Source organism: Bison bison, unplaced genomic scaffold, assembly GCF_000754665.1.
Source record: "Bison bison bison isolate TAMUID 2011002044 unplaced genomic scaffold, Bison_UMD1.0 scf7180017864383, whole genome shotgun sequence".
In the NCBI taxonomy this organism is placed as follows: Eukaryota; Metazoa; Chordata; class Mammalia; order Artiodactyla; family Bovidae; genus Bison; species Bison bison.
The window spans coordinates 9,194,070-9,213,460 of NW_011494955.1; the positions used below are offsets into that span (position 1 = coordinate 9,194,070).

At 43.8% G+C, this 19,391-nt stretch overlaps 1 protein-coding gene across 12 annotated transcripts in view; it reads left to right on the forward strand.

Moving 5' to 3' along the window:
* TMCC3 (transmembrane and coiled-coil domain family 3) overlaps positions 1-19,391 on the forward strand; it is a 288,551-nt gene that overhangs the window by 173,927 nt on the left and 95,233 nt on the right. Inside the window, exon 2 of one of the 12 annotated variants that reach the window (XM_010858027.1) lies at positions 8,203-8,277. The exons of 10 other annotated variants lie outside the window; for them this stretch is intronic. The gene's annotated coding sequence lies outside the window, so the exon portion shown is untranslated. Of the gene's footprint in view, positions 1-7,821; positions 8,278-19,391 lie in introns of those variants that run through there. One more of the 12 variants, XM_010858016.1, reaches the window with a different exon arrangement.

The window sequence follows — 19,391 nt, forward strand, 5'->3', positions numbered from 1 at the left end:
AAGAACCTGATGAAAAATCTGTCAGCCTGGACTAATAGTGGAACCCAGACTCTGCACCGTGCCTCCCGCATCCCCAGTTCTCTGCTAAAACACTTTGTTTTTAAATGGAAATTAATGTTTGGTAGCTGAGGGACTGACGTCGTTGACGCCGGTTCCATTGTGGAGCGGAGACACAAACAAACAACAAATGAGAAGATTATTCTGAGAGTGGGTTAAGCAGACCGTGAGAGGGGCAGTAAAGTGACGGGGAAAACCAAGCAAATTCTGTGAAGTCTGGCTCACCTGTAGAGGCAGCTTGAATTGAGAAGGTCCTTGCACGGAGTCCCTGGTGGCTCAGAGGTTAAAGCGTCTGCCTGGAATGCGGGAGACCTGGTGGCTCAGAGGTTAAAGCGTCTGCCTGGAATGCGGGAGACCTAGGTTCGATCCCTGGATCGGGAAGATCCCCTGGAGAAGGAAAATGGCACGACACTCCAGTACTCTTGCCTGGAGAATCCCATGGAGGGAGGAGCCTGGTAGGCTACACCCCATGGGGTCCCAAAGAGTTGAAACGACAGAGAGACATCACTTTCACTTTCACTTTCCCCTGAGTTCGGCATTTGTTCACCCCAAACGTCATTTGTTCAGTATCCAAGCCTCTTACCCGGTGCTGGGCTCTGGGGACTCAGTGGGGGTTGGGGTGGGGGAGGAACCAAAATCCATCCAGCCCTTCCCACTCCCCCCCAACCCCACCGCCTTGGAACTCCCTCCCAGCACTGGGAAGTCGGGGAGCCAGATTCACTTTGAGGTCTTTCCAGCTCCTGGGCTCGCTGTCCCCCTGTTGGGGTTTTATTTGTACTTTTGTGTGTGTTAAGTACTAATAGTCGCTTGAGTTTGACTCTCTGCGACCCTATGGACTGTAGCCTGCCAGGCTCTTCTGTTCATGGGATTCTCCCAGGCAAGAATACTGGAGTGGGGAAGATCTCCCCCCACCCAGGGATCCAACTGGGGGGTCTCCTGCATTGCAGGCAGATTCTTTACTGCTGGCACCACCTTCAAACCCTGTTGTGGTTTTGTTTTTATTTGTACTTTTAATCCTGGCTAAAATCTTTATTTCTGCTGTGGAATTCCACTTTTCCTTTGATCTTGGAAGCAGCTTTGGGCCACAGTGTTCTTCGGACCCAGAGAACCATATTCTCAAGTGATATGACTGATTCTACCGTTTGTTTCCAGCGTCAGTATTTTTCCCCCATACCCTCTGAATGAGTTTCTTTCTAAGCTCTGATTGATGCTTTCTCCTCCCAGGTATTTTCTCAAGTCCTCCCAAGATTTTCTCTGCTCCCCAAGACAGACACAAAAGCCACCTCCTTTCAAACCAAACTCAGTATAAACTGAAATGAAAGCAGGAAAAGAATTACTGAAGGTGCGCCAGAATTTTGACTTTTCTCATTCTAAAATCAAATTCTGTTTGAAAGGCAGGGACAGGTTTACAGGAGAACATGATAAAATGAAGGTCCTTATGTTTGATTCAGAGAACTCTAATGCAGAGGCTATAGAAGAACCGTAAATAAACATGATTATGAAAACTTTAAAATGATAAAATATGACTCTTACATCTTTAATTTTAACCATTCATTCATTCATTCAGGCAACTGATGGTTGTTGAACACCTGCTGTGAGCCAGGCCCTGCAATGCTGAGGAAACATTGGCAGTAAACAAAGTAAACCAAAAAAAATGTCTTGCTCTTGCAGAGTTTATATTCCAGCTCTGTGAATATTGACTGGAGGAAACAGTCAATAAACCCAACAAGTAGGCACACTATATGTTAGAAATCGATACATGCAAAGAAGGAAAATAAAGCAGTGAAGAGACAGGGCACGTTGGGGATATGGTTGCATTGCAGCTTTACACTGGGAGGCCAACAGAGCCTCTCTGGTGAAGGCGTGAATGATTGTCCCGTCTGAGGGGACCGCATGCACAAAGGCCTGAGAAAGCATGCCCAGTGAGTGTGCTTGGAAGAATGAAAATGCCGGCTGGGCTGAGGCACAGAGGGTGGAGCGGGTGGGGCACCTGTGGAGGTCTTTAGTAGATGTTGGCCTTTCTCTAAGTAGGGTGACAAGGACGACACCCTTTGAGCAGGATGGACAAGGTCTGACTTAGTTTTCACCGAGATGTGGTCAAGAGAGGGCTTTTTAAGGATGAAAAAATGACAGCATGTTTGTGTGCTTTTGTAAAGGATCCCCGAGGGAGAAAATAAAATGATGCGGGAAAGAGAGGGGAGAATCTGGCCATATGCCCTGAGTAGGGAAGGAGTTCTGGGGTGTAGAGCGGGAAGAGGAGCTTGGCCTCAGGACCACAGACAGCTCACCTGTGACAGGAGGGAAAGCAGGTGTGAATGGGCACAGGTGCGCGTGGTGGGTCAACGCGGTGGGGGGGAGCTTGTGGGAGTTCTCTTCTGATCGCTACCTTTTTTTTTTTTTCCAAGAGACATGGAAAGCAAAATCATGAGCCAAGAGTGTGAATGGAGGAGGAGCAGGTGTTGGAAGTTTGAGGACAGAGGGGTATGAATTAACCGTCTAGGAGAGAGGGAGGGCAGAGGGACCAGATGGCAGGATTATCAGATGGCAATCCTGGTTTCTGGTCATGGATTTAAGATGAGAACAGCCACATGGGTATGTTTTTCTCCAGCCATGTTGAGCTGCACTGATGCAGGCACAGAGTAAGTGAGACAAGGCAGAGGTTTTGCTGTGTGAATATTAGGATGGGAAGGAGAGGCAAGGACTTGGAGGTATACGTAGGTGAATGGTAAGCTGTTCGAAGAAGCTGGGTGGAGATAATGCAGGATATTATTAATAGTGAAAAGATGGTAAGATCAGTGCCTCATAGGTCTCCTTGGATTGTGAGGGAACTAAAGGGAGTCAGCCGGAAGTCAAGCAAGTGGTGGTGGGATGCTTGAAATGGAGGAGGGCGGCAGTGGGGTTTGGCAGTGGCATGGTCTGGAGCATGACTATGGGGGAAGCTGCGGTAGGGTGGAAGACAAGACATGTGATGGGAAAGTGGTCAAGGAGCTTAGAGGCCAGGAGTATTGGGAGGCTCCCCTGTGGATTTTGAAATCAGGAAGTATTTTATAAAGTAAGTAACGTTGGCAAAGGTAACAGTGAGTCAGGGACTAATATATTTAAGGAATGAGAGCAGATGGGGAATTCCCTGGCAGTCCAGTGGTTGGACTCAATGCTTTCACTGCCAAAGGCCCTGGTTCAATCCCAACTGAATGGTTCAAACAAGCCGTTCAGTACGGCCAAAGGAAAACCAAAAGGAATGAGGGGGGAGTGGTAAGAGGTGGCCTTCTCTTGATAACTGCAGCAAGGAGCCGCCTGTCGTTGCATCTAATGAGAGCTTGTAAAAGGTGGGAATGTAGACAGAAAGGAAGATCCCCGACACGGAGGAGGCCAGCTGTGGAGGTGGGCTCAGGCTTCGCACAGGGAAACGCGAGAGAAAACAGCAGGGAAGCAGTGACCACAGGTTTCAATTAGAACGGGGAAGTGAAGAAAATGTTTGAAGTTTGAGGACAGAGAGCAATTTGCTGCTGGAAGACTATGGACAGAGGACAGAGTGGAGAGCTTTGGCGTGTATGAGGGTAGCAGCCTGGTCGGGGATGCTTACTTGCCTGCATCCCTGGAGAGCCTGGGCTTGTATAATCACTGTAGCAAGGGTGATGGGATAGGGCTTGTTGGTTTTGAAGGAAGAGAATATATGTGCTGGGAAAGAGGATAGTTCGGTAAAGGCAGGACTTGGCAGGACATCTTAGATAGAGCTTTTTCTCCTCTCAGTTGCAAGTGAATATAATGACTGCTTCGGAGAAAAGTAAACAGACGCACATTAACACCCTCACGGTGGTTGTAGCAGGGTGATGGAATTATGGACTGTGTTCCTCTCTTTTTCACTGTTTACCCCTTGAAACCCATACAAAGGTCTCACTACTCAGTTTAAATATTTTACCACCTCTTGCTTATAGCTTAAATAAAACATCCAGTACTCTTTTTACAGGGTTCAACTAATTTTGTCTAGATTCACAGAGGAGAAAAACACGCACTAAAAACAATGATGATCACAAATACTATCACTGCTGGTGATATTTCCTTGGGTGTTCTAATTGTGTTTTCCCAGGATAGCTCAGATAAAGCAAATTCCTCTCTGACCTTGAATATGGCTAAGTACCATGCATCCTGCCCCAGTCTGGATTACCTTTTGTTGGCCAGATCCAGACTCTCAGGTTCTTCCAGGAAGTGTGTTTCCAAAAATTTCAAAAGCCTACATATAGAGTTCTTTTGTGCCCAGATAGACAGATTTGAGATTAGTAACAGCTAGAGTTCTTTATGCCTTTCATCTAAAGTCTCACGAGATGTTATAAGTGAAATTATTCTAAATTCTCAGTTTGGTTATCAAATCTTTTTATTTTTGTTGTTAATAGATGAAGAATGCAGTTATTCCCTTAACCATCAGTCTTATTTATCCCCAGCAGGACTTTGTAATGAAACCTCCTGATTCTGCAAACCAAGATTATTGTACAAACATGTGTAGAAACTTGCCAGCCTGTTATCTAACTAACATATTAAATACTATAGAATATTTTTGCAATTAACTATCATATTTTGCTTTAAAGAAAGTATATTAATTTTCCTCTATAGGTAGAATAATATCTGAAGAGAGACACACCGAGACTGAACATAAGTTTGGGGAATACCGTTAATCACAATGTATTTCTAGAATGAATGGATGACTATTTGATTAGTATTTCAAAGACTTTCTAACCTCCAAGCATTTCAAGAGATAAGAACTGGATCTTGAGTATGAAATCCTGCAGAAAAAGTAAGAACTACTTGAAACTAGCAAGAGAAAACTGAACTGTGTCCATGAATGTGTCTAACAGTAAATACCTCTGTCAACTTTGGGCAGTTGGCTTACCCTCTTTGGTTTTCATTTTTGTCATGAACCTGACAGGATTTAACTAAAAGCATAGAATTATGTAGAGGATGAAGGGATCATAGGCATTTTATAATTTCCCTCAAAAGAAACTGGGAGTTCTAGAGAATTTCCTGGTGGTCTGGTGGTTGGGACTTTGCCTACCAATGCAGGGAGAATGGATTTAATTCCTGGTTGAGAAGCTAAGATCCCACATGCCTTGAGCCCAAAAAGCCCCCAAATAGAAAACAAGCAATACTGTGCTGTGCTTAGTGGTTCAGTCGTGTCTGATTCTTTATGATTCCCATGGACGGTAACCTGCCAGGCTCCTCTGTCCATGGGTTTTTCCAGGCAAGAATACTGGAGTGGGTTGCCATGCCCTCCTCCAGGGGATCTTCCCAACCCAGGGATCGAACCCAGGTCCCCCGCATTGCTGGTGGATTCTTTACTGTCTGAGCCACCAGGGTAGCCCAAGCAATACTGTAACACATTCAATATAGACCTTAACAAATAATAATAATAAAGAAACTAAGGGTTCTAATTCCAGTTCACTTCCTTTTCCATTATGCTGTGCTGAGCTGGAAGCCACTTTCAAATCAAATAGTTGATGATTCCAACTTTAAAGGTAGTTTCAAAATTGTGATGCTTTTACAAGCAGATTTGCACAAGTCTGTCCCCACCATCTTCCACACCTCATGCCTCCTGAGCCATTTCTGAGGAGTTTTGGATCAAAACTCCTACATCATGGTGATGGTTGCACAACTCTGGAAATGTACTAAAAACCACTGAAGGAATTGTATGCTTTAATGGAGTGAATTGTATTCTGAATTATGTCTCAATAAAACCAGGTCAAAATTCTTTTTTTGCAAGTAATGGGAAATGAAGTGAAGTGAAAATTGCTCAGTCGTGTCCAACTCTTTGTGACCCCATGGACTATACAGTCCATGGAATTCTCCAGGCCAGAATACTGGCGTGGGTAGCCTTTCCCTTCTCCAGGGGATCTTCCCAACCCAGGGATCGAACCCAGGTCTCCTGCATTGCAGGCGGATTCTTTACCAGCTGAACCACCAGGGAAACCCAGACTACTGGAATGGTTAGCCTATCCCTTCTCTAGCGGATCTTCCTGACTCAGGAATCAAACTGCGGTCTCCTGCGTTGCAGGTGGTTCTTTTACCAACTGAGCTATCAGGGAAGCACCAACTCCCAACTCAAACAGAGAAAACAGGGAGTTAATAGACCAGGTCATTGACAAGTCCTACCCTAGATGTCCAGGCATGACTAGATTCTGGTCTCAAGCAATAACAAACCCCAGAAATGACTGCTCTGTCTCTCAGCTCTCTCTCTTCTGTGGGAGACTCAGTCTCAGGAAGACTTTCTCCACAGGTGGCCCCTGGCAGTTCTCCTAAGTTTACCAGTTTAGTGACTCTAGGAGAAGTATATCCAACCAAAGTTCTGGGACCGAGTGTCTTTGGCTTGGTTTGGGTCACATGACCATCCAATAATAGCATCCAATAATAATAATACTATGAACCAACTCTATTCTTCCAACATCCCATTTCATAGATGAAGAAATTAAGGCACAGAGCCATTAGATAACTTGCCTAGAATCACATAGTAGTGAGTACAGAAGCTGGATTTGAAATTCATGCAGTCTGCCCCTAGAGTTTATGGTCTTATTGGTTTTAAATATTCATACTGTGCTGTCCCCAGTCACTGGAGCCAAGGGAAAGAAATGAATACTCTCATCGGTCAATTCTGAGGCAGGTTTAGTATTTGCAACTGCATTCTCTCCTGATGTCCTCTGTTCAAGAACTTTGATTGATTTTATATATATATATATCACTTATATAAGTTATAACATATAATCTTACAAATTATTATATATATTATAATCAATGTCAAGATCTTGGCCTGTCTTAAAATAATACACTAATCTGCAACTTTGGGAAGGAACAACAGGGTAACTTTTCAGTGTTTCATCAACAACATTAAGTTAAAGGAGACTTTAAAACTACTCAGCATAACTAATAGACAATAATAGACAATAGCTAATAAGTTATAACTAGAAGACACACCCCTTATTGCAGAATCCAAGGATTAGGCTGAAAGTGAGCATTGTTTTTTAAAATGCAGATAGAGAGTTAGAAAAGTAAAAGAAGATTTTCGGTCTTTTTCTGATGCAGGAAATATACGTACACATGTTAAGTATTTCTAAGGTGTCAGTCACTGCCCAGGCTTTTCAAAGTGTGGCACCCAGAACCCCTGATATTGAAATCACCTGGGATGGTCTTTATTAAATCATAATCCCTGTAGTGGGCCTGGGAATCTGCATTTATTAAACACCTTCAATGATTCTTATGGCCTCTGAAGTTTAAGAATCGTCATTGTAAGTAGCTAGGGAAAGTGGCTAGGCTCTTAGAAGTAGGATCTTAGGGAACTGAGGTTGGACAAAGGGAAACATCCATAGGAGGCATCTTCTGTTGGGTAGGAAAGAGGGAGTGCTCACAGTCTCAGATTTCAAGCAGCTTTAATTGTTAGATGGTCCCTCCACAGTTTACCTCCCCTCCTTCTTTATGTTGAGAGGTATGGATATCTGTATTCACTGTTGGATCTGCAGACCAGAAAAAAATAGCACTAACCAGTAAACTTCAATGAGGAATTTTTCAGATGAAAAAAGTGTTCCTGTGAGCTGTAAACCATGATCTCCAACAGTGGCCATTTAATATTAGTAATTGTTGTTGTTCAGTCACTAAGTCTTGTCTGACTCTTTGTGACCCCATGGACTGTAGCCTGCCAAACTCTTTGGGGTTCTCCAGGCAAGAATACTGGAACGGGTTGCCATTTCCTTCTCCAGGGGATCTTCTCAGACCAGAGATCGAATCCCCTAGTTGGCAGGTGGATTCTTTACCACTGAGCCACCAAGGAAGACCTCTAATATTAGTAATAGTAATCATTAAATACTTTCTGAGTACACTGTACTGGGCACTTTCTATGCATTATTGCATTCTGTCCTCCAGTCATCTTATGGATGAACAGGTGCTGATTATCAGACAAGCAGACCCAGGATCAAATGTTAAGTCTTACATCACAAAAATGGGGCAGAATTGGGAGTGAAGGGGTTCAGGACATACTACCCCAATGGGGCCCTTGGTGTATGAATATTTTATGCTGTATGGCCCTTGGTGTATTGAATATTTTAAGCTGAATGAACAACACAGGCAGGAAGGTCACTCTGACCTTTCCTCTCCCTTCTCCCAACACAGATCATAAAACCCTTCTGCAAGAGGTATCCTTCCTACACCCTGAGCAAAGGAGCATCCTTATCTCCAAAGACAAAGGTACTCAGAGAGAATCTCAACAAACAAGCTTTGCTAGTTTCCCTCAGTTTATTGCTGCTGCTGCTGCTAAGTCGCTTCAGTCGTGTCCGACTCTGTGCGACCCCATAGACGGCAGCCCACCAGGCTCCACGTCCCTGGGATTCTCCAGGCAAGAACACTGGAGTGGGTTGCCATTCCCTTCTCCAATGCATGAAAGTGAAAAGTGAAAGTGAAGTCGCTCAGTCATGTCCGACTCTTCGAGACCCCATGGACTGCGGCCCACCAGGCTCCTCCAGTTACTTTATATTCCTTAACCTGTCGTATTCCTTTACCACTGGGCATTCTCCATCAAACCTTGCTTAAAAGTACACAGGCTTAACTGCTTCCTGGGGTCTTCATTTCCATATGAAGTATCTTGTGTTAAATAAAGTTGTATGCTTTTCTCCTGTCAGTTTACTTTTCAGGCCCAGTCAGGGACCCTAGGACTTCCCTGGTGGCTCATTGGTAAAGAATCTGCCTGCACTGATTCTTGTTGATGTATGACAGAAAACCACAAAATTCTGTAAAGCAATTATCCTTTAATTTAGAAAAAAAAAAAAAGGACTATGCAATGCAGAAAACACAGGTTCTATCCCTGGGTTGGGAAGATCCCCTGGAGAAGGAAATGGCTACCCCTCCAATATTCTTGCCTGGGAAATCCCATGGACAGAGGCTGTAGTCCATAGAGTCACAGAAGAGTTGGTCACGCCTGAGGGACTAAATAACAGCAGCAAGAGGGACCCTAACAGAGTCGTGGAAAACGAAAACTTTTTCCTCCTCCACAGGACGTTCAGACCAAGTCCGCTTAGCAGGAAAGCCCGCCTGCTGTTTGAGCCACCTTGCCTTATGCTCTCAACAAGAGTTTATCATTCTCCATGAGACTGAAAACAGAGAATCTGAAGGAATGTTGACTGCAGCAGGCATACATTTATAATAAACTTACCTGAAAAGAAAGACCCTCCCAGGACTCACCATTCTCAGTGATCTACCTGATGCACACAAAGGCAGTTCTTACATGTCTCAGATATCTGGTCACCAAAATTAGGAAACAGTGGTGCCCATGTCCTGTGGGCCCTTTTGATGCTTCTTGAATGTTTTAAGGATCAGATTTCTCCTACTTCCTGGGTCTTGGATTCTTGACCTTGGATGGCCAATTATAATTGCCATTCTTTACTTGTCCTAAAGCCTTTTTGCTGGATGAAATGAGAGAGATCATATGCCTGGAAAAATCAGGCATAGTGATCTATCTAGAAATGCATAAAACAACACCAAGTTACTTTTGCTCAAAGTCAAACACCCCTTTGAACCAGGCCCTGAGTTACTATAATGGGATAGCTCTAGAAATGCATAAAACAGCACCAAGTTACTACTGCTCAAATTCAAGCACCCGCTTTGAGCCAGGCCCTGAGTTAGTATAATGGGATAGCCAAAGATATACGACCTCAAAATTCACAAAGCAGATGGGACACGTGTATATCACAGTACAAGGCAACTTGCAGGACAGCGTGTGAGCTCTGGAGTCAAGCTACTCCAGCCCACTGCCCTCACTGCCCTTTTAAAATATCTAACATTTCTCAGCTTCGGTTTTCTCATCTACAGAAGGGAACAGTAATGGTGTGTCCTCATGGAGGTCACTGTGAGGATTAAAGGGAAAAAACGATCAACTGTGTCACGTGATTCTTGTCCCATAGTATGTGCTCACTAATCTTATTACCAACTTTACTTACTGTTGTAGACAGAAGATTATTGCTTCTGGTAATTGAGGAAGACTTCTTTGGGGAGGAGCATGTGATCTGGGCCTGGAAGGGTGGAGTTCCTGTGAGAGAGGAGGGGTTGTTGTTCTCGTTTAGTGCCTAATTTCTTATCCCACTCTTTACAACCCCATGGACTGTAGCACGCCAGGCTTCCCTGTCCTTCACCATCTCCCAGACTTTGCTCAAACTCATGTCCATTGAGTCAGTGATGCTATCTGACCATCTCATCCTCTGCCGCCCCCTTCTCTTTTTGCCTCCAGTCTTGTTTCCCACCATCAGGGTTTTTCCCAATGAGTCGGCTCTTTGTATTAGGTGGCCAAAGTACTGGAGCTTCAGCTTCAGCATCAGTCCTTCCAACGAATATTCAAGGTTGGTTTCCTTTATAATTGACTGGTTTGATCTCCTTGCTATGCAGGGACTCTCAAGAGTCTTCTCCAGCACCACCATTCGAAAGTATCAGTTCTTTGGTGTTCAGCCTTCTTTATGGTCCAACTCTCATGTCCATACATGACTACTGGAAAAAACATAGCTTTGACTATACAGACCTTTGTTGGCAAAGTGATGTCTCTGCTTTTTAATATGCTGTCTAGGTTTGTCATAGCTTTCCTTCCAAGGAGCAAGCATCTTTTAATTTCATGGCTGCGGTCACCATCCTCAGTGATTCTGGAGGCCAAGAAAATCTGTCACTATTTCCACTTTTTCCCCTTCTGTTCGCCATGAGGAAAGGTTATGCCATCAGCTAAAAAACAGCACGGAGATGAGACAGGTCAGCATGTGTAGGGAATGGTGAGCAATGCAGGCTGACTGAGGTGTGGAGGGCGGGCCAGCTGCAGAAAGGGAGGAGGGAAAGCCTGGTCAGAGGTATTTGTGGAAGGTTTCCCATGCTGACCATCATCATGTAACCAAGCAAAGGGCTTGCGTGCCTGTGGTGCAGAAAACCAAATTCTGGCAGTGGGAGCCTGCAGCAAAGTGAGGATTTTTTGCAGAGCGCCAAGTATGGGAGGAAGAGATCCACTCCAATGTGGTCTTTGAGGTTAAGAATCTTTTTAAAGAAGAACAAAGAAACTAGTCATCATCATCTTGTGACATTTCTGTGATATTTCTTAACTGTGGTTTCTAGAGTCAGGATGTCTTTGGTTTATGATTCTCTGGCCTTGGCTCATGAGGGATCTGTGAGCTCATCATGCCCTGGAGAAACAACCTGAGTTTGTACGTTGAAGATGACATCTATAAGAGCAATTCTCATCTTTACAAACAGTTTTAGTACATTAACACCGTTATCAACAACAGCAATCTTGGTCATCTGACTCTGGTTGAGTAGTGTTCAGTTAGCACAGAATTGAGGTCAGAGGGGACAAGAATGGGAATGAAGTTTTGGAGAGAGATTAATCGTCAACTTGATAAGTCAGTCTTAGGGGGACTTGGTTTCAATCATATTTATTTCCTAGTCCAATTTCGGGGATTCCCTGATAGCTCAGTTGGTAAAGAATCTGCCTATAATGCAGGAGACCCTGGTTCGATTCCTGTGTTGGGAAGTCCAATTTCAGTTTTGGGTGCCAAACACCCAGTAAAGAAGGATTGCACTGCCTTTTTCTTCCTCTTCCTCTCCTACCCCTCTTCTTCCCCTTCCCATCCTCCCACTCCTTCTCTCCTACCTCCTCCTCGCTTTTTTTGTCATTGATAATACTCATGATCCTAATGCTTCCCAGGTGACTCAGTGGTAAAGAACCCGCTTGCAATGCAGGAGCTGCAGGAGACCTGGGTTTGATTCCAGGGTAGGGATGATCCCCTGGAGGAAGCAATGGCAACCCACTCCAATATTCTTGCCTGGAAAATTCCATGGACAGAGGAGCCTGGTAGGCTTCAGTTCATGGGGTTGCTAACAGTCTGACACGACTGAGTGATTTCACTTTCACTTTTCACTTTCGTGCATTGGAGAAGGAAATGGCAACCCACTCTAGTGTTCTTGCCTGGAGAATCCCAGGGATTGGGGAGCCTAGTGGGCTGCCGTCTATGGGGTCGCACAGAGTTGGACACGACTGAAGCGACTTAGCAGCAGCAGCAGAGGTTCTGGGAGCCCAGAATGGTACATAAGTGAAACACCTGATGCTTTTGGTCTCTGTAACAATTAATCCACCACCTCTGCCCCCATTCAACATTTTCAATATTTGTAACATGCAGTGATAGCTAAAGGGAAGGTCTTGATGTTTTAAATTTTAAAAGAAAAGCCCTTGTGGTTCTGTTCTCTGTCCCTTTAATTGGAGATGGCTGTGTCTCCATAAGAAATGGCCCCAGTTGGAGAGTAGGTACCAGGCTGCAGTCATGTATGATCTTGCCCTAAGTAAGCCTCAATTAGGAACTACTAAAGAGAGGCTTAAAACCTGTCTGGTCTATAATTAGACTGGCTGTACTGGTTTTTCTTTGGTTAGTAATGCATTTACTGTGTGCCAGGATTTGCGTACAGAATTGTTACACTGTCAGATTCAGAGCAAACTGAAAGTAAGTATGTCACACTCTGCATTTTCTGAGAGCAGACAGCGCTTCCAGCTTAGGCCTGGCTTAACCTCATTGTCAGTCGGCTTCCGCAGCACCAGTGGTAGGAATTAACAGTAAGTATGCAGGTGTTTCTAAATAAACGACATGTGTAATTGTTAAGCAATCACTGAATTTTTTTTGTTCTCTTGAATCAGTTGGTGAATGTTTGTACACATATCCAAACGGTTACTGTCAGCTTGCATACATTATTGGAAGTATCTTTTAATGCTTGCTGTTACTTAGTCGCCTGAGTCGTATCTGACTCTGTGCGACCCTGTGGACTGCAGGTGCCAGGCTCCTCTGTCCATGGGATTCTCTAGGTAGACAAGAGTACTAGAGTGCCATGCCCTCCTCCAGGGGATCTTCCCTACCCAGGGATTGAACTGGGTCACCTGCACTGCAGGCAGATTCTTTACCACTGAGCCACCAGGGAAGCCCCCTTTTAATGCTTACTCACCTTCAATCACAAGAAATAGGGTTGCATTTGCATAAAGCACTTTTTCTGACTCCTCCTTCTCTGATTCTGCCCAGAACCAAGGGAGCCTTAAGAAAGATCATTCTGACACTGACGTTGGACAGATTGCACAAGGGGACAGAGCTCAATAGTGGCTCGCCCAGAAGGACTAACCAGCAAGGTTTTCTTCCTCCATGTACACTGTGGGGTCTGTGTTCCAGGCTGTCACAAAACAGTATGGCTCCGTTGATTTTTCTAAAGCTCTGAATTTTCAGCCTCCTGAGAGAACTGGAGTAGGTCTTCTTTTTGTTTCTTTGTCATGTTGACCCAATTACACATCTTTTCTGTGGATTTTTCCATCTTGTAGGATGTAGGGAGCAAGTTTTATGCCTAGCCAATGACTTTTAAAAACCAAATTTGTAAGCAAAAAATCTGAATTTCTTTGGAGCAGGAAACTTGGAAAACAAATACCTTATCTATGCTGATTGCTCCCATAGAGTTGCTAAGCAAAACTCTGAAAGGGTTGGGTTTTAGAAATTCAAATTATTTCGTTGTCACCTAAAATAAAACCCACCTTATTTATAACAAGATTTGCAGCAGTATATACATTTTTTATACATTCTTTTTTAAAAGTATTATTTTCCTCAATTAAAAATATTCTTTTTTTAAAAAAAAACCCACCTTGATTGTAAATTAGTGCAGCCGCTGTGGAAAACAGTGTGGAGGTTTCACAAAAAACTAAAAATAGAAGTCCCATATATCCACTCCTGGCATATATCTGAAAACACTAAAAACACTAACTCAAAAGCTACATGCACCCCAGTGTCCATACCAGCATTATGTGTAATAGTCAAGATATGGAAACAATCTAAGTGTCCATCAACAGATGAATGGATAAAGGAGAGTGTGTGTGTATATACACACATATATATATATATTTGTAACATACAGTGATAACTAAAGAGCAGGACTTGATGTTTTCAATTTTAAAAGTAAAGCCTTTGTGGTTCTGTTCTCTGTCCTTTTAATTGGAGATGGCCATGTCTCCATAAGAAATGGCCACAGTTGGGGAGTTGGTACTGGGCTGTGGTCATGTATGATCTTGCCCTAAGTTAGCCTCAATTAGGAAGTATTGGAGAGAGAGTGTGTGTACACACACACACACACACACACACACACACACGTATATATACACACTGGAATACTACTCAGTCATAAAAAGGATGACATTTGTAGCAATGTGGAAGGACTTGGAGGGTGTTATGCTATGTGAAATAAGTTGGAGGAGGACAAATACTGTATGATATCACTTATATGTGGAATCTAACAAATACAAGAAACTAGAAGCAGATTCACAGATACAGAAAACAAACTCGTGGTTACCAGTGGGGAGAGGGAAGTGAGAAGCGGTGAGATAGGGGTAAGGGAGGGAGAGGTACGAACTACTATGTATAAAGGAAGCCACAAGGATATACTGTACAGCACAAGGATTATAGCCAACATTTTATAATTATAAATGGAGTATAATCTTTAAAACTTGTGGCTGCTTCCCTGTCCTCATTTCCTCCCCTTCCTCTCACCTCTCTCTCTTCTTCAGTCCGGAAACGGCCAGATTTTTGTTAAAGTCACCCGTGGTCTCCACGTGAATGAGTTCAGTGGGCAGCTTTTAGGACTCAATTTAATTCCTCTCTTAGCAGGATGTAGTACACATGGCAACCTTGGGGAATTACTCAACTTCCTCTTAGGATTGTGGCCAGGTCTAAATGAGATCGTTCGTGTAATGGTGAGCACCGTGTCTGCTGCAGCAACGTGTGTGCGTGTTAAGTCACTTCAGTCGTGTCCAGCTCTCTGCAACCGTATGGACTGTAGCTCGCCAGGCTCCTTTGTCCATGGGTTTCTCCAGACAAGAATATTGGAGTGGGTTGCCATGCCCTCCTCCAGGGGATCTTCCGAACCCAAGATAGTGATAAGCAACAATAAGTGTTAACTATTGCTTTTATCAGTGCACTCGTCTTTGGTTTTAGTGACACTCTTTTCTTGTTTTCCTCTTACATCCTCAATCCCTTCTGCTCTTCTATGGTGTCATGAAATGTTGGGATTTGTTCATTCCACAAATAATTTAGCAAGTGCATATTTCATTCCAGGAAATTTTCTTGGCTCTAGGGATGCAGCGGTGAACAGAATTAAGTTGCTGGTTTCATGGAGTTATGCTTGGGGCTGGGAAATTGTAAAAATTAATACATACTGTATCAGATGACAACTGACACATAGTAAATGTATATAATATATACAACTGTATTGTATAACACTATATTGTATATAATGAACCATATGTCTAGTGGACATATATCAGATATTACTAAGTTTCAGTAGGGAAAGGGGAATGGATGAATGCTGCAATTTAGGATAGCATACTCAGGGAAGTCCTCACTGATTGGCTGATTTTTGACTAGAGACCTCAGGAAATAGGAAGTAATACATGTAGAATATTTAGAAGACCATTCAGGCAAAAGCAACAGCCAGTGCAAAGGCTCTGGGGCAGGGGAGTACTTGGTACATTTGAGGAGCAGCAAGAAATCAGTGAGGCTGGAGCAGAGTGAGCCCAGCAGGAGAGGGGTGGATGTGGAGATGAACCCAGACAAGTGGTCTGTGGTGAGGAGAGGGGCAGGGCAGATCTTGAGACATTTTCCAGGCACTGTAAGGACTTGGCTTTATTTCAAGTGAACTTAGAGGTCATTGGAGGCCTTTGAGTAAAACAATGACTTTTGATATTTGGCAAAACTAATACAATTATGTAAAGTTTAAAAATAAAACAAAATTTAAAAAAAAAACAAAAAACAACAAACAAACAAACAAACAAAAAATAATTAAAGTCAACCCCAGATTCTCTGTGGAGAATAGACTACTGGGGACAAGGGTGGAGGCAAGGGGCTGGAGAGGAGGCTGTTGGGAGGGTCCAGGCTTTCTCTGGGTCTGTAGGTGACCCTTCCCCTCCCATCCTGCTCTCTCTCCTAGACCACGCTTGGCTTCAGAGAGCACTGATGTGCCTACAACTCCCACCCTCAATTCTTTCGCTCCTCCCTGTCTTCTGACCTCCACTCTTGCTTATTTGTTTACCTCTACTAGCACTTGGTGGCCACTGAGTGCATCCGAATATACTCACGCTCCTCCACACCCGCTCTGGCTCCTCTGGGGTCACACTGGTCAGTGAATGGCACCCTGACACAACCAACCATCAACAACCCTCCTTAGAGTGTCCCTCCCTAGCACATGACATCTGGGGAATCAGCACGTCCTCTTGTTTGTATTCCACAGCATGTCTCCCCTGTTATCTTTACTCCAAGCCTGGCAGAGCAGTGAGAAGACTCTTGAGAGTCCCTTGGCCTGCAAGGACATCAAACCAGTCAATCCTAAAGGAAATCAGTCCTGAATATTCATTGGAAGGACTGATGCTGAAGCTCCAATACTTTGGCCACCTGATGCGAAGAGCTGACTCATTGGAAAAGACCCTGATGCTGGGAAAGATTGAAGGCAGGAGGAGAAGGGGACAACAGAGGATGAGGTGATTGGATAGCATCACCGACTCAATGCACATGAGTTTGAACAAGCTCTGGGAGTTGGTGATGGACAGGGAGGCCTGGCATGCTGCAGTCCATGGGGTCGCAAAGAGTTGGACACGACTGAGTGACTGAACTGAGCAGAGCAGTAGCCTCCTAGCTGGTAACTGTTTTGTTTGTTTTAATTTATTTATCTGGTCATGCCATGTGGCATGTGGGGTCTTAGTTCCCTGACCAGGGAGGACAGACCATTGCTCCCTGTGGTGGAAGTGCAGATTCTTAACCACTGGGCCACCAGGAAAGTCCTTGGGTTCTTAAATGATATTCTCCACAAAAATGCAGAACTCTGTGAGGAGCAGAGTTTTTCTGTAAAGATACGTCTTTCTCACAGTGGAACAGCCTTTTCATTTATTAAAGGAGACACTTAATAACATCAGAGCATTTGCTTTTGGATTACATTACTGGCTTGGAGAGCTACCAAAGGACAGTGGGTATCCCACTGACATTTGCGTGATCAGAAAGCTACTTCCCAGAATAAAGAATGCTTTTCTTTAATATCATATCTGGGCAAACCCCAGATATGAATTGTAACAGTTTCCCTTGACCACAGGAAGCTTATTAACACTGAATAATAGTTTTGAACCTGCATCCTGCTGCTCAGAGGACCCTCCTACTTAATTGGAGGGTTTTTTTAAATTAAAAGAAGGAGTGGGTGTGGTACCTATGCATGTTCACTTCTTTATTTAGTTTTATCAGAAGAAAGAAACTAGATTCTCTACTTCCACCCCAACTGCAGCCATAGTGACCTAAAATGACCACAAACAATAATAACAATTGGATCATATGGGGTCGCACAGAGTCAGACACGACGGAAGCGACTTAGCAGCAGCAGCAGCAGGGTATGACTTCTCTGCTTGGAACAAATCAGTGGTTTCTAATTGCCCTAGCAATCAATTCTAGATTCCCTCTTCTGGCCCACCAGACTCTGTATGGTGTGGCTCTTACCTTTTCTTCAGCTTCATCACTTACTTTTTCCAGCTGCATTATATTTATCTCCATTTCTCAAGTGTACACCACTCTTCCCCTCAGCTGTCTTTCTCTATCCTTTCTGCACCAGCTTAACAGCTGTTCTTTCTTTAGGCTTCAGTGTAAGAGTCTCTTTATTAGGGAATCCTTCTCAGTTCTAGACTTGGTTAGGTCTGTTGCAGGAAGGGGGACCAGGGCCCGAAACTGGGCTCTTGTCTAACACTCAGAAATGAATTGTGTGCTGACAAAGCAAGAGATTTTATTGGGAAAGGGCACCCGGTTGGAGAGCAGTAGGGTAAGGGAACCTAGGAGAACTGCTCTGCCACATGGCTTGCAGTCTCTGGTTTTATCGTGAGGGGATTAGTTTCCGGGTTGTCCTTAGCCAATCGTTCTGACTCAGAGTCCTTCCTGGTGGCACACACCTTGTTCAGCCAAGACGGATGCCAGAGAGAAGGATTCTGGGAGGCGGTCAGACATGTGGTGTCTCCTTTTGACCTTTCTTGAACTCTTCCCGTTGGTGGGGGCTTATTAGTTTCGTGTTCCTTAGCAAGATCTCCTATCAAACAACTCATGCAAATGGTTACTATGGTGCCTGGCCAGGGTGGGCGGTTTCCATCAGTGTGCTTCCCCTAACAGGTCTGCGGGCCCTGAGACTCCAACACACCTGTTTCTTGCCGGAAGCCCGCAGTGTGCCGTGCTGGTCTTCCCCATCAATGCTTTGCTGCGTTCAGCCAGGGGCAGTTGGGGGTCTCATTCTGCAGCTGTCACCCTACAACCTGGTCAAAACTTGACACACAGTGGGCCCCCCGGAAATACCAACTGGCCGGTTTGCCTCGGTTTTGCTATAAATGTCAGGATGTTTCATAAAACAAAGTGTTCTCCAAGTGAAAGTTGCAATGACCACTCGTTAATTTGGTTGTCCGGACCTCTTAAAAAAATGGAAATAGATTTTCCAAGGGAGATGGTGAACCCAGAGAGCAAGAAAACTGGGATAATCCTGAGACTATTTATCAGCCTGGTTTGAGGTTTCATTTTGCTTGTTCCTGTTTCGTCAACTGTACTGACTTTATATGCCTAACCCAGTAAAATAATGTTCCTCACACTCTAGACTTGAATGAATCGGCATCACATGTTCTCCCTGAGTGAAAAGTCTAGGGAAGTCTGAGATAGTGAAAATAGAAAGTATCCTCACAAACCCTCAAGTTCAAAATTAAGTGACTTTTGGAAAGGGGAGGGGGAGGGGCAGTTTAGGGGTAGGTAATTAAGAAGTACAAACTATTATGTATAAAATAAATGATAAGAATATGTTGTAAAACAAAAACAAAGCAAAAAAGAATATGTTTTATAACAAGGGAAATATAGCCATTATTTTATAGTAACATAAGTGGAATATAACCTTTAAAAATTGGGAATCACTATACTCTACACCTGTAATTTATATGCTATCTTACATCAGCTATACTTCAATTTTTAAATAAAGGGATTTTTTGCCTTCCCTCCTGCCCAGGTTACCATCAAAAGCTGCATATATACTCTGTGGAGTTGGTTGTTGTGGTACCAGTATGTTTTATAATTTGTATAGTAATGTTCATGAAATAAGGGGCAAGTTTCCAATTTCCACTGGAGTAGGATGAACTCAGATCCTGCCAAAAGTTTTTTCCATCTTAAAAAGACTTAATCCAAGCTTAAAGATGTCAGCTTCCTTCTTTAAAACATGGCTTCTTTTCCTCAGGAAATGTGTGTTTCTACTGGGATACAAATGGGAATTTA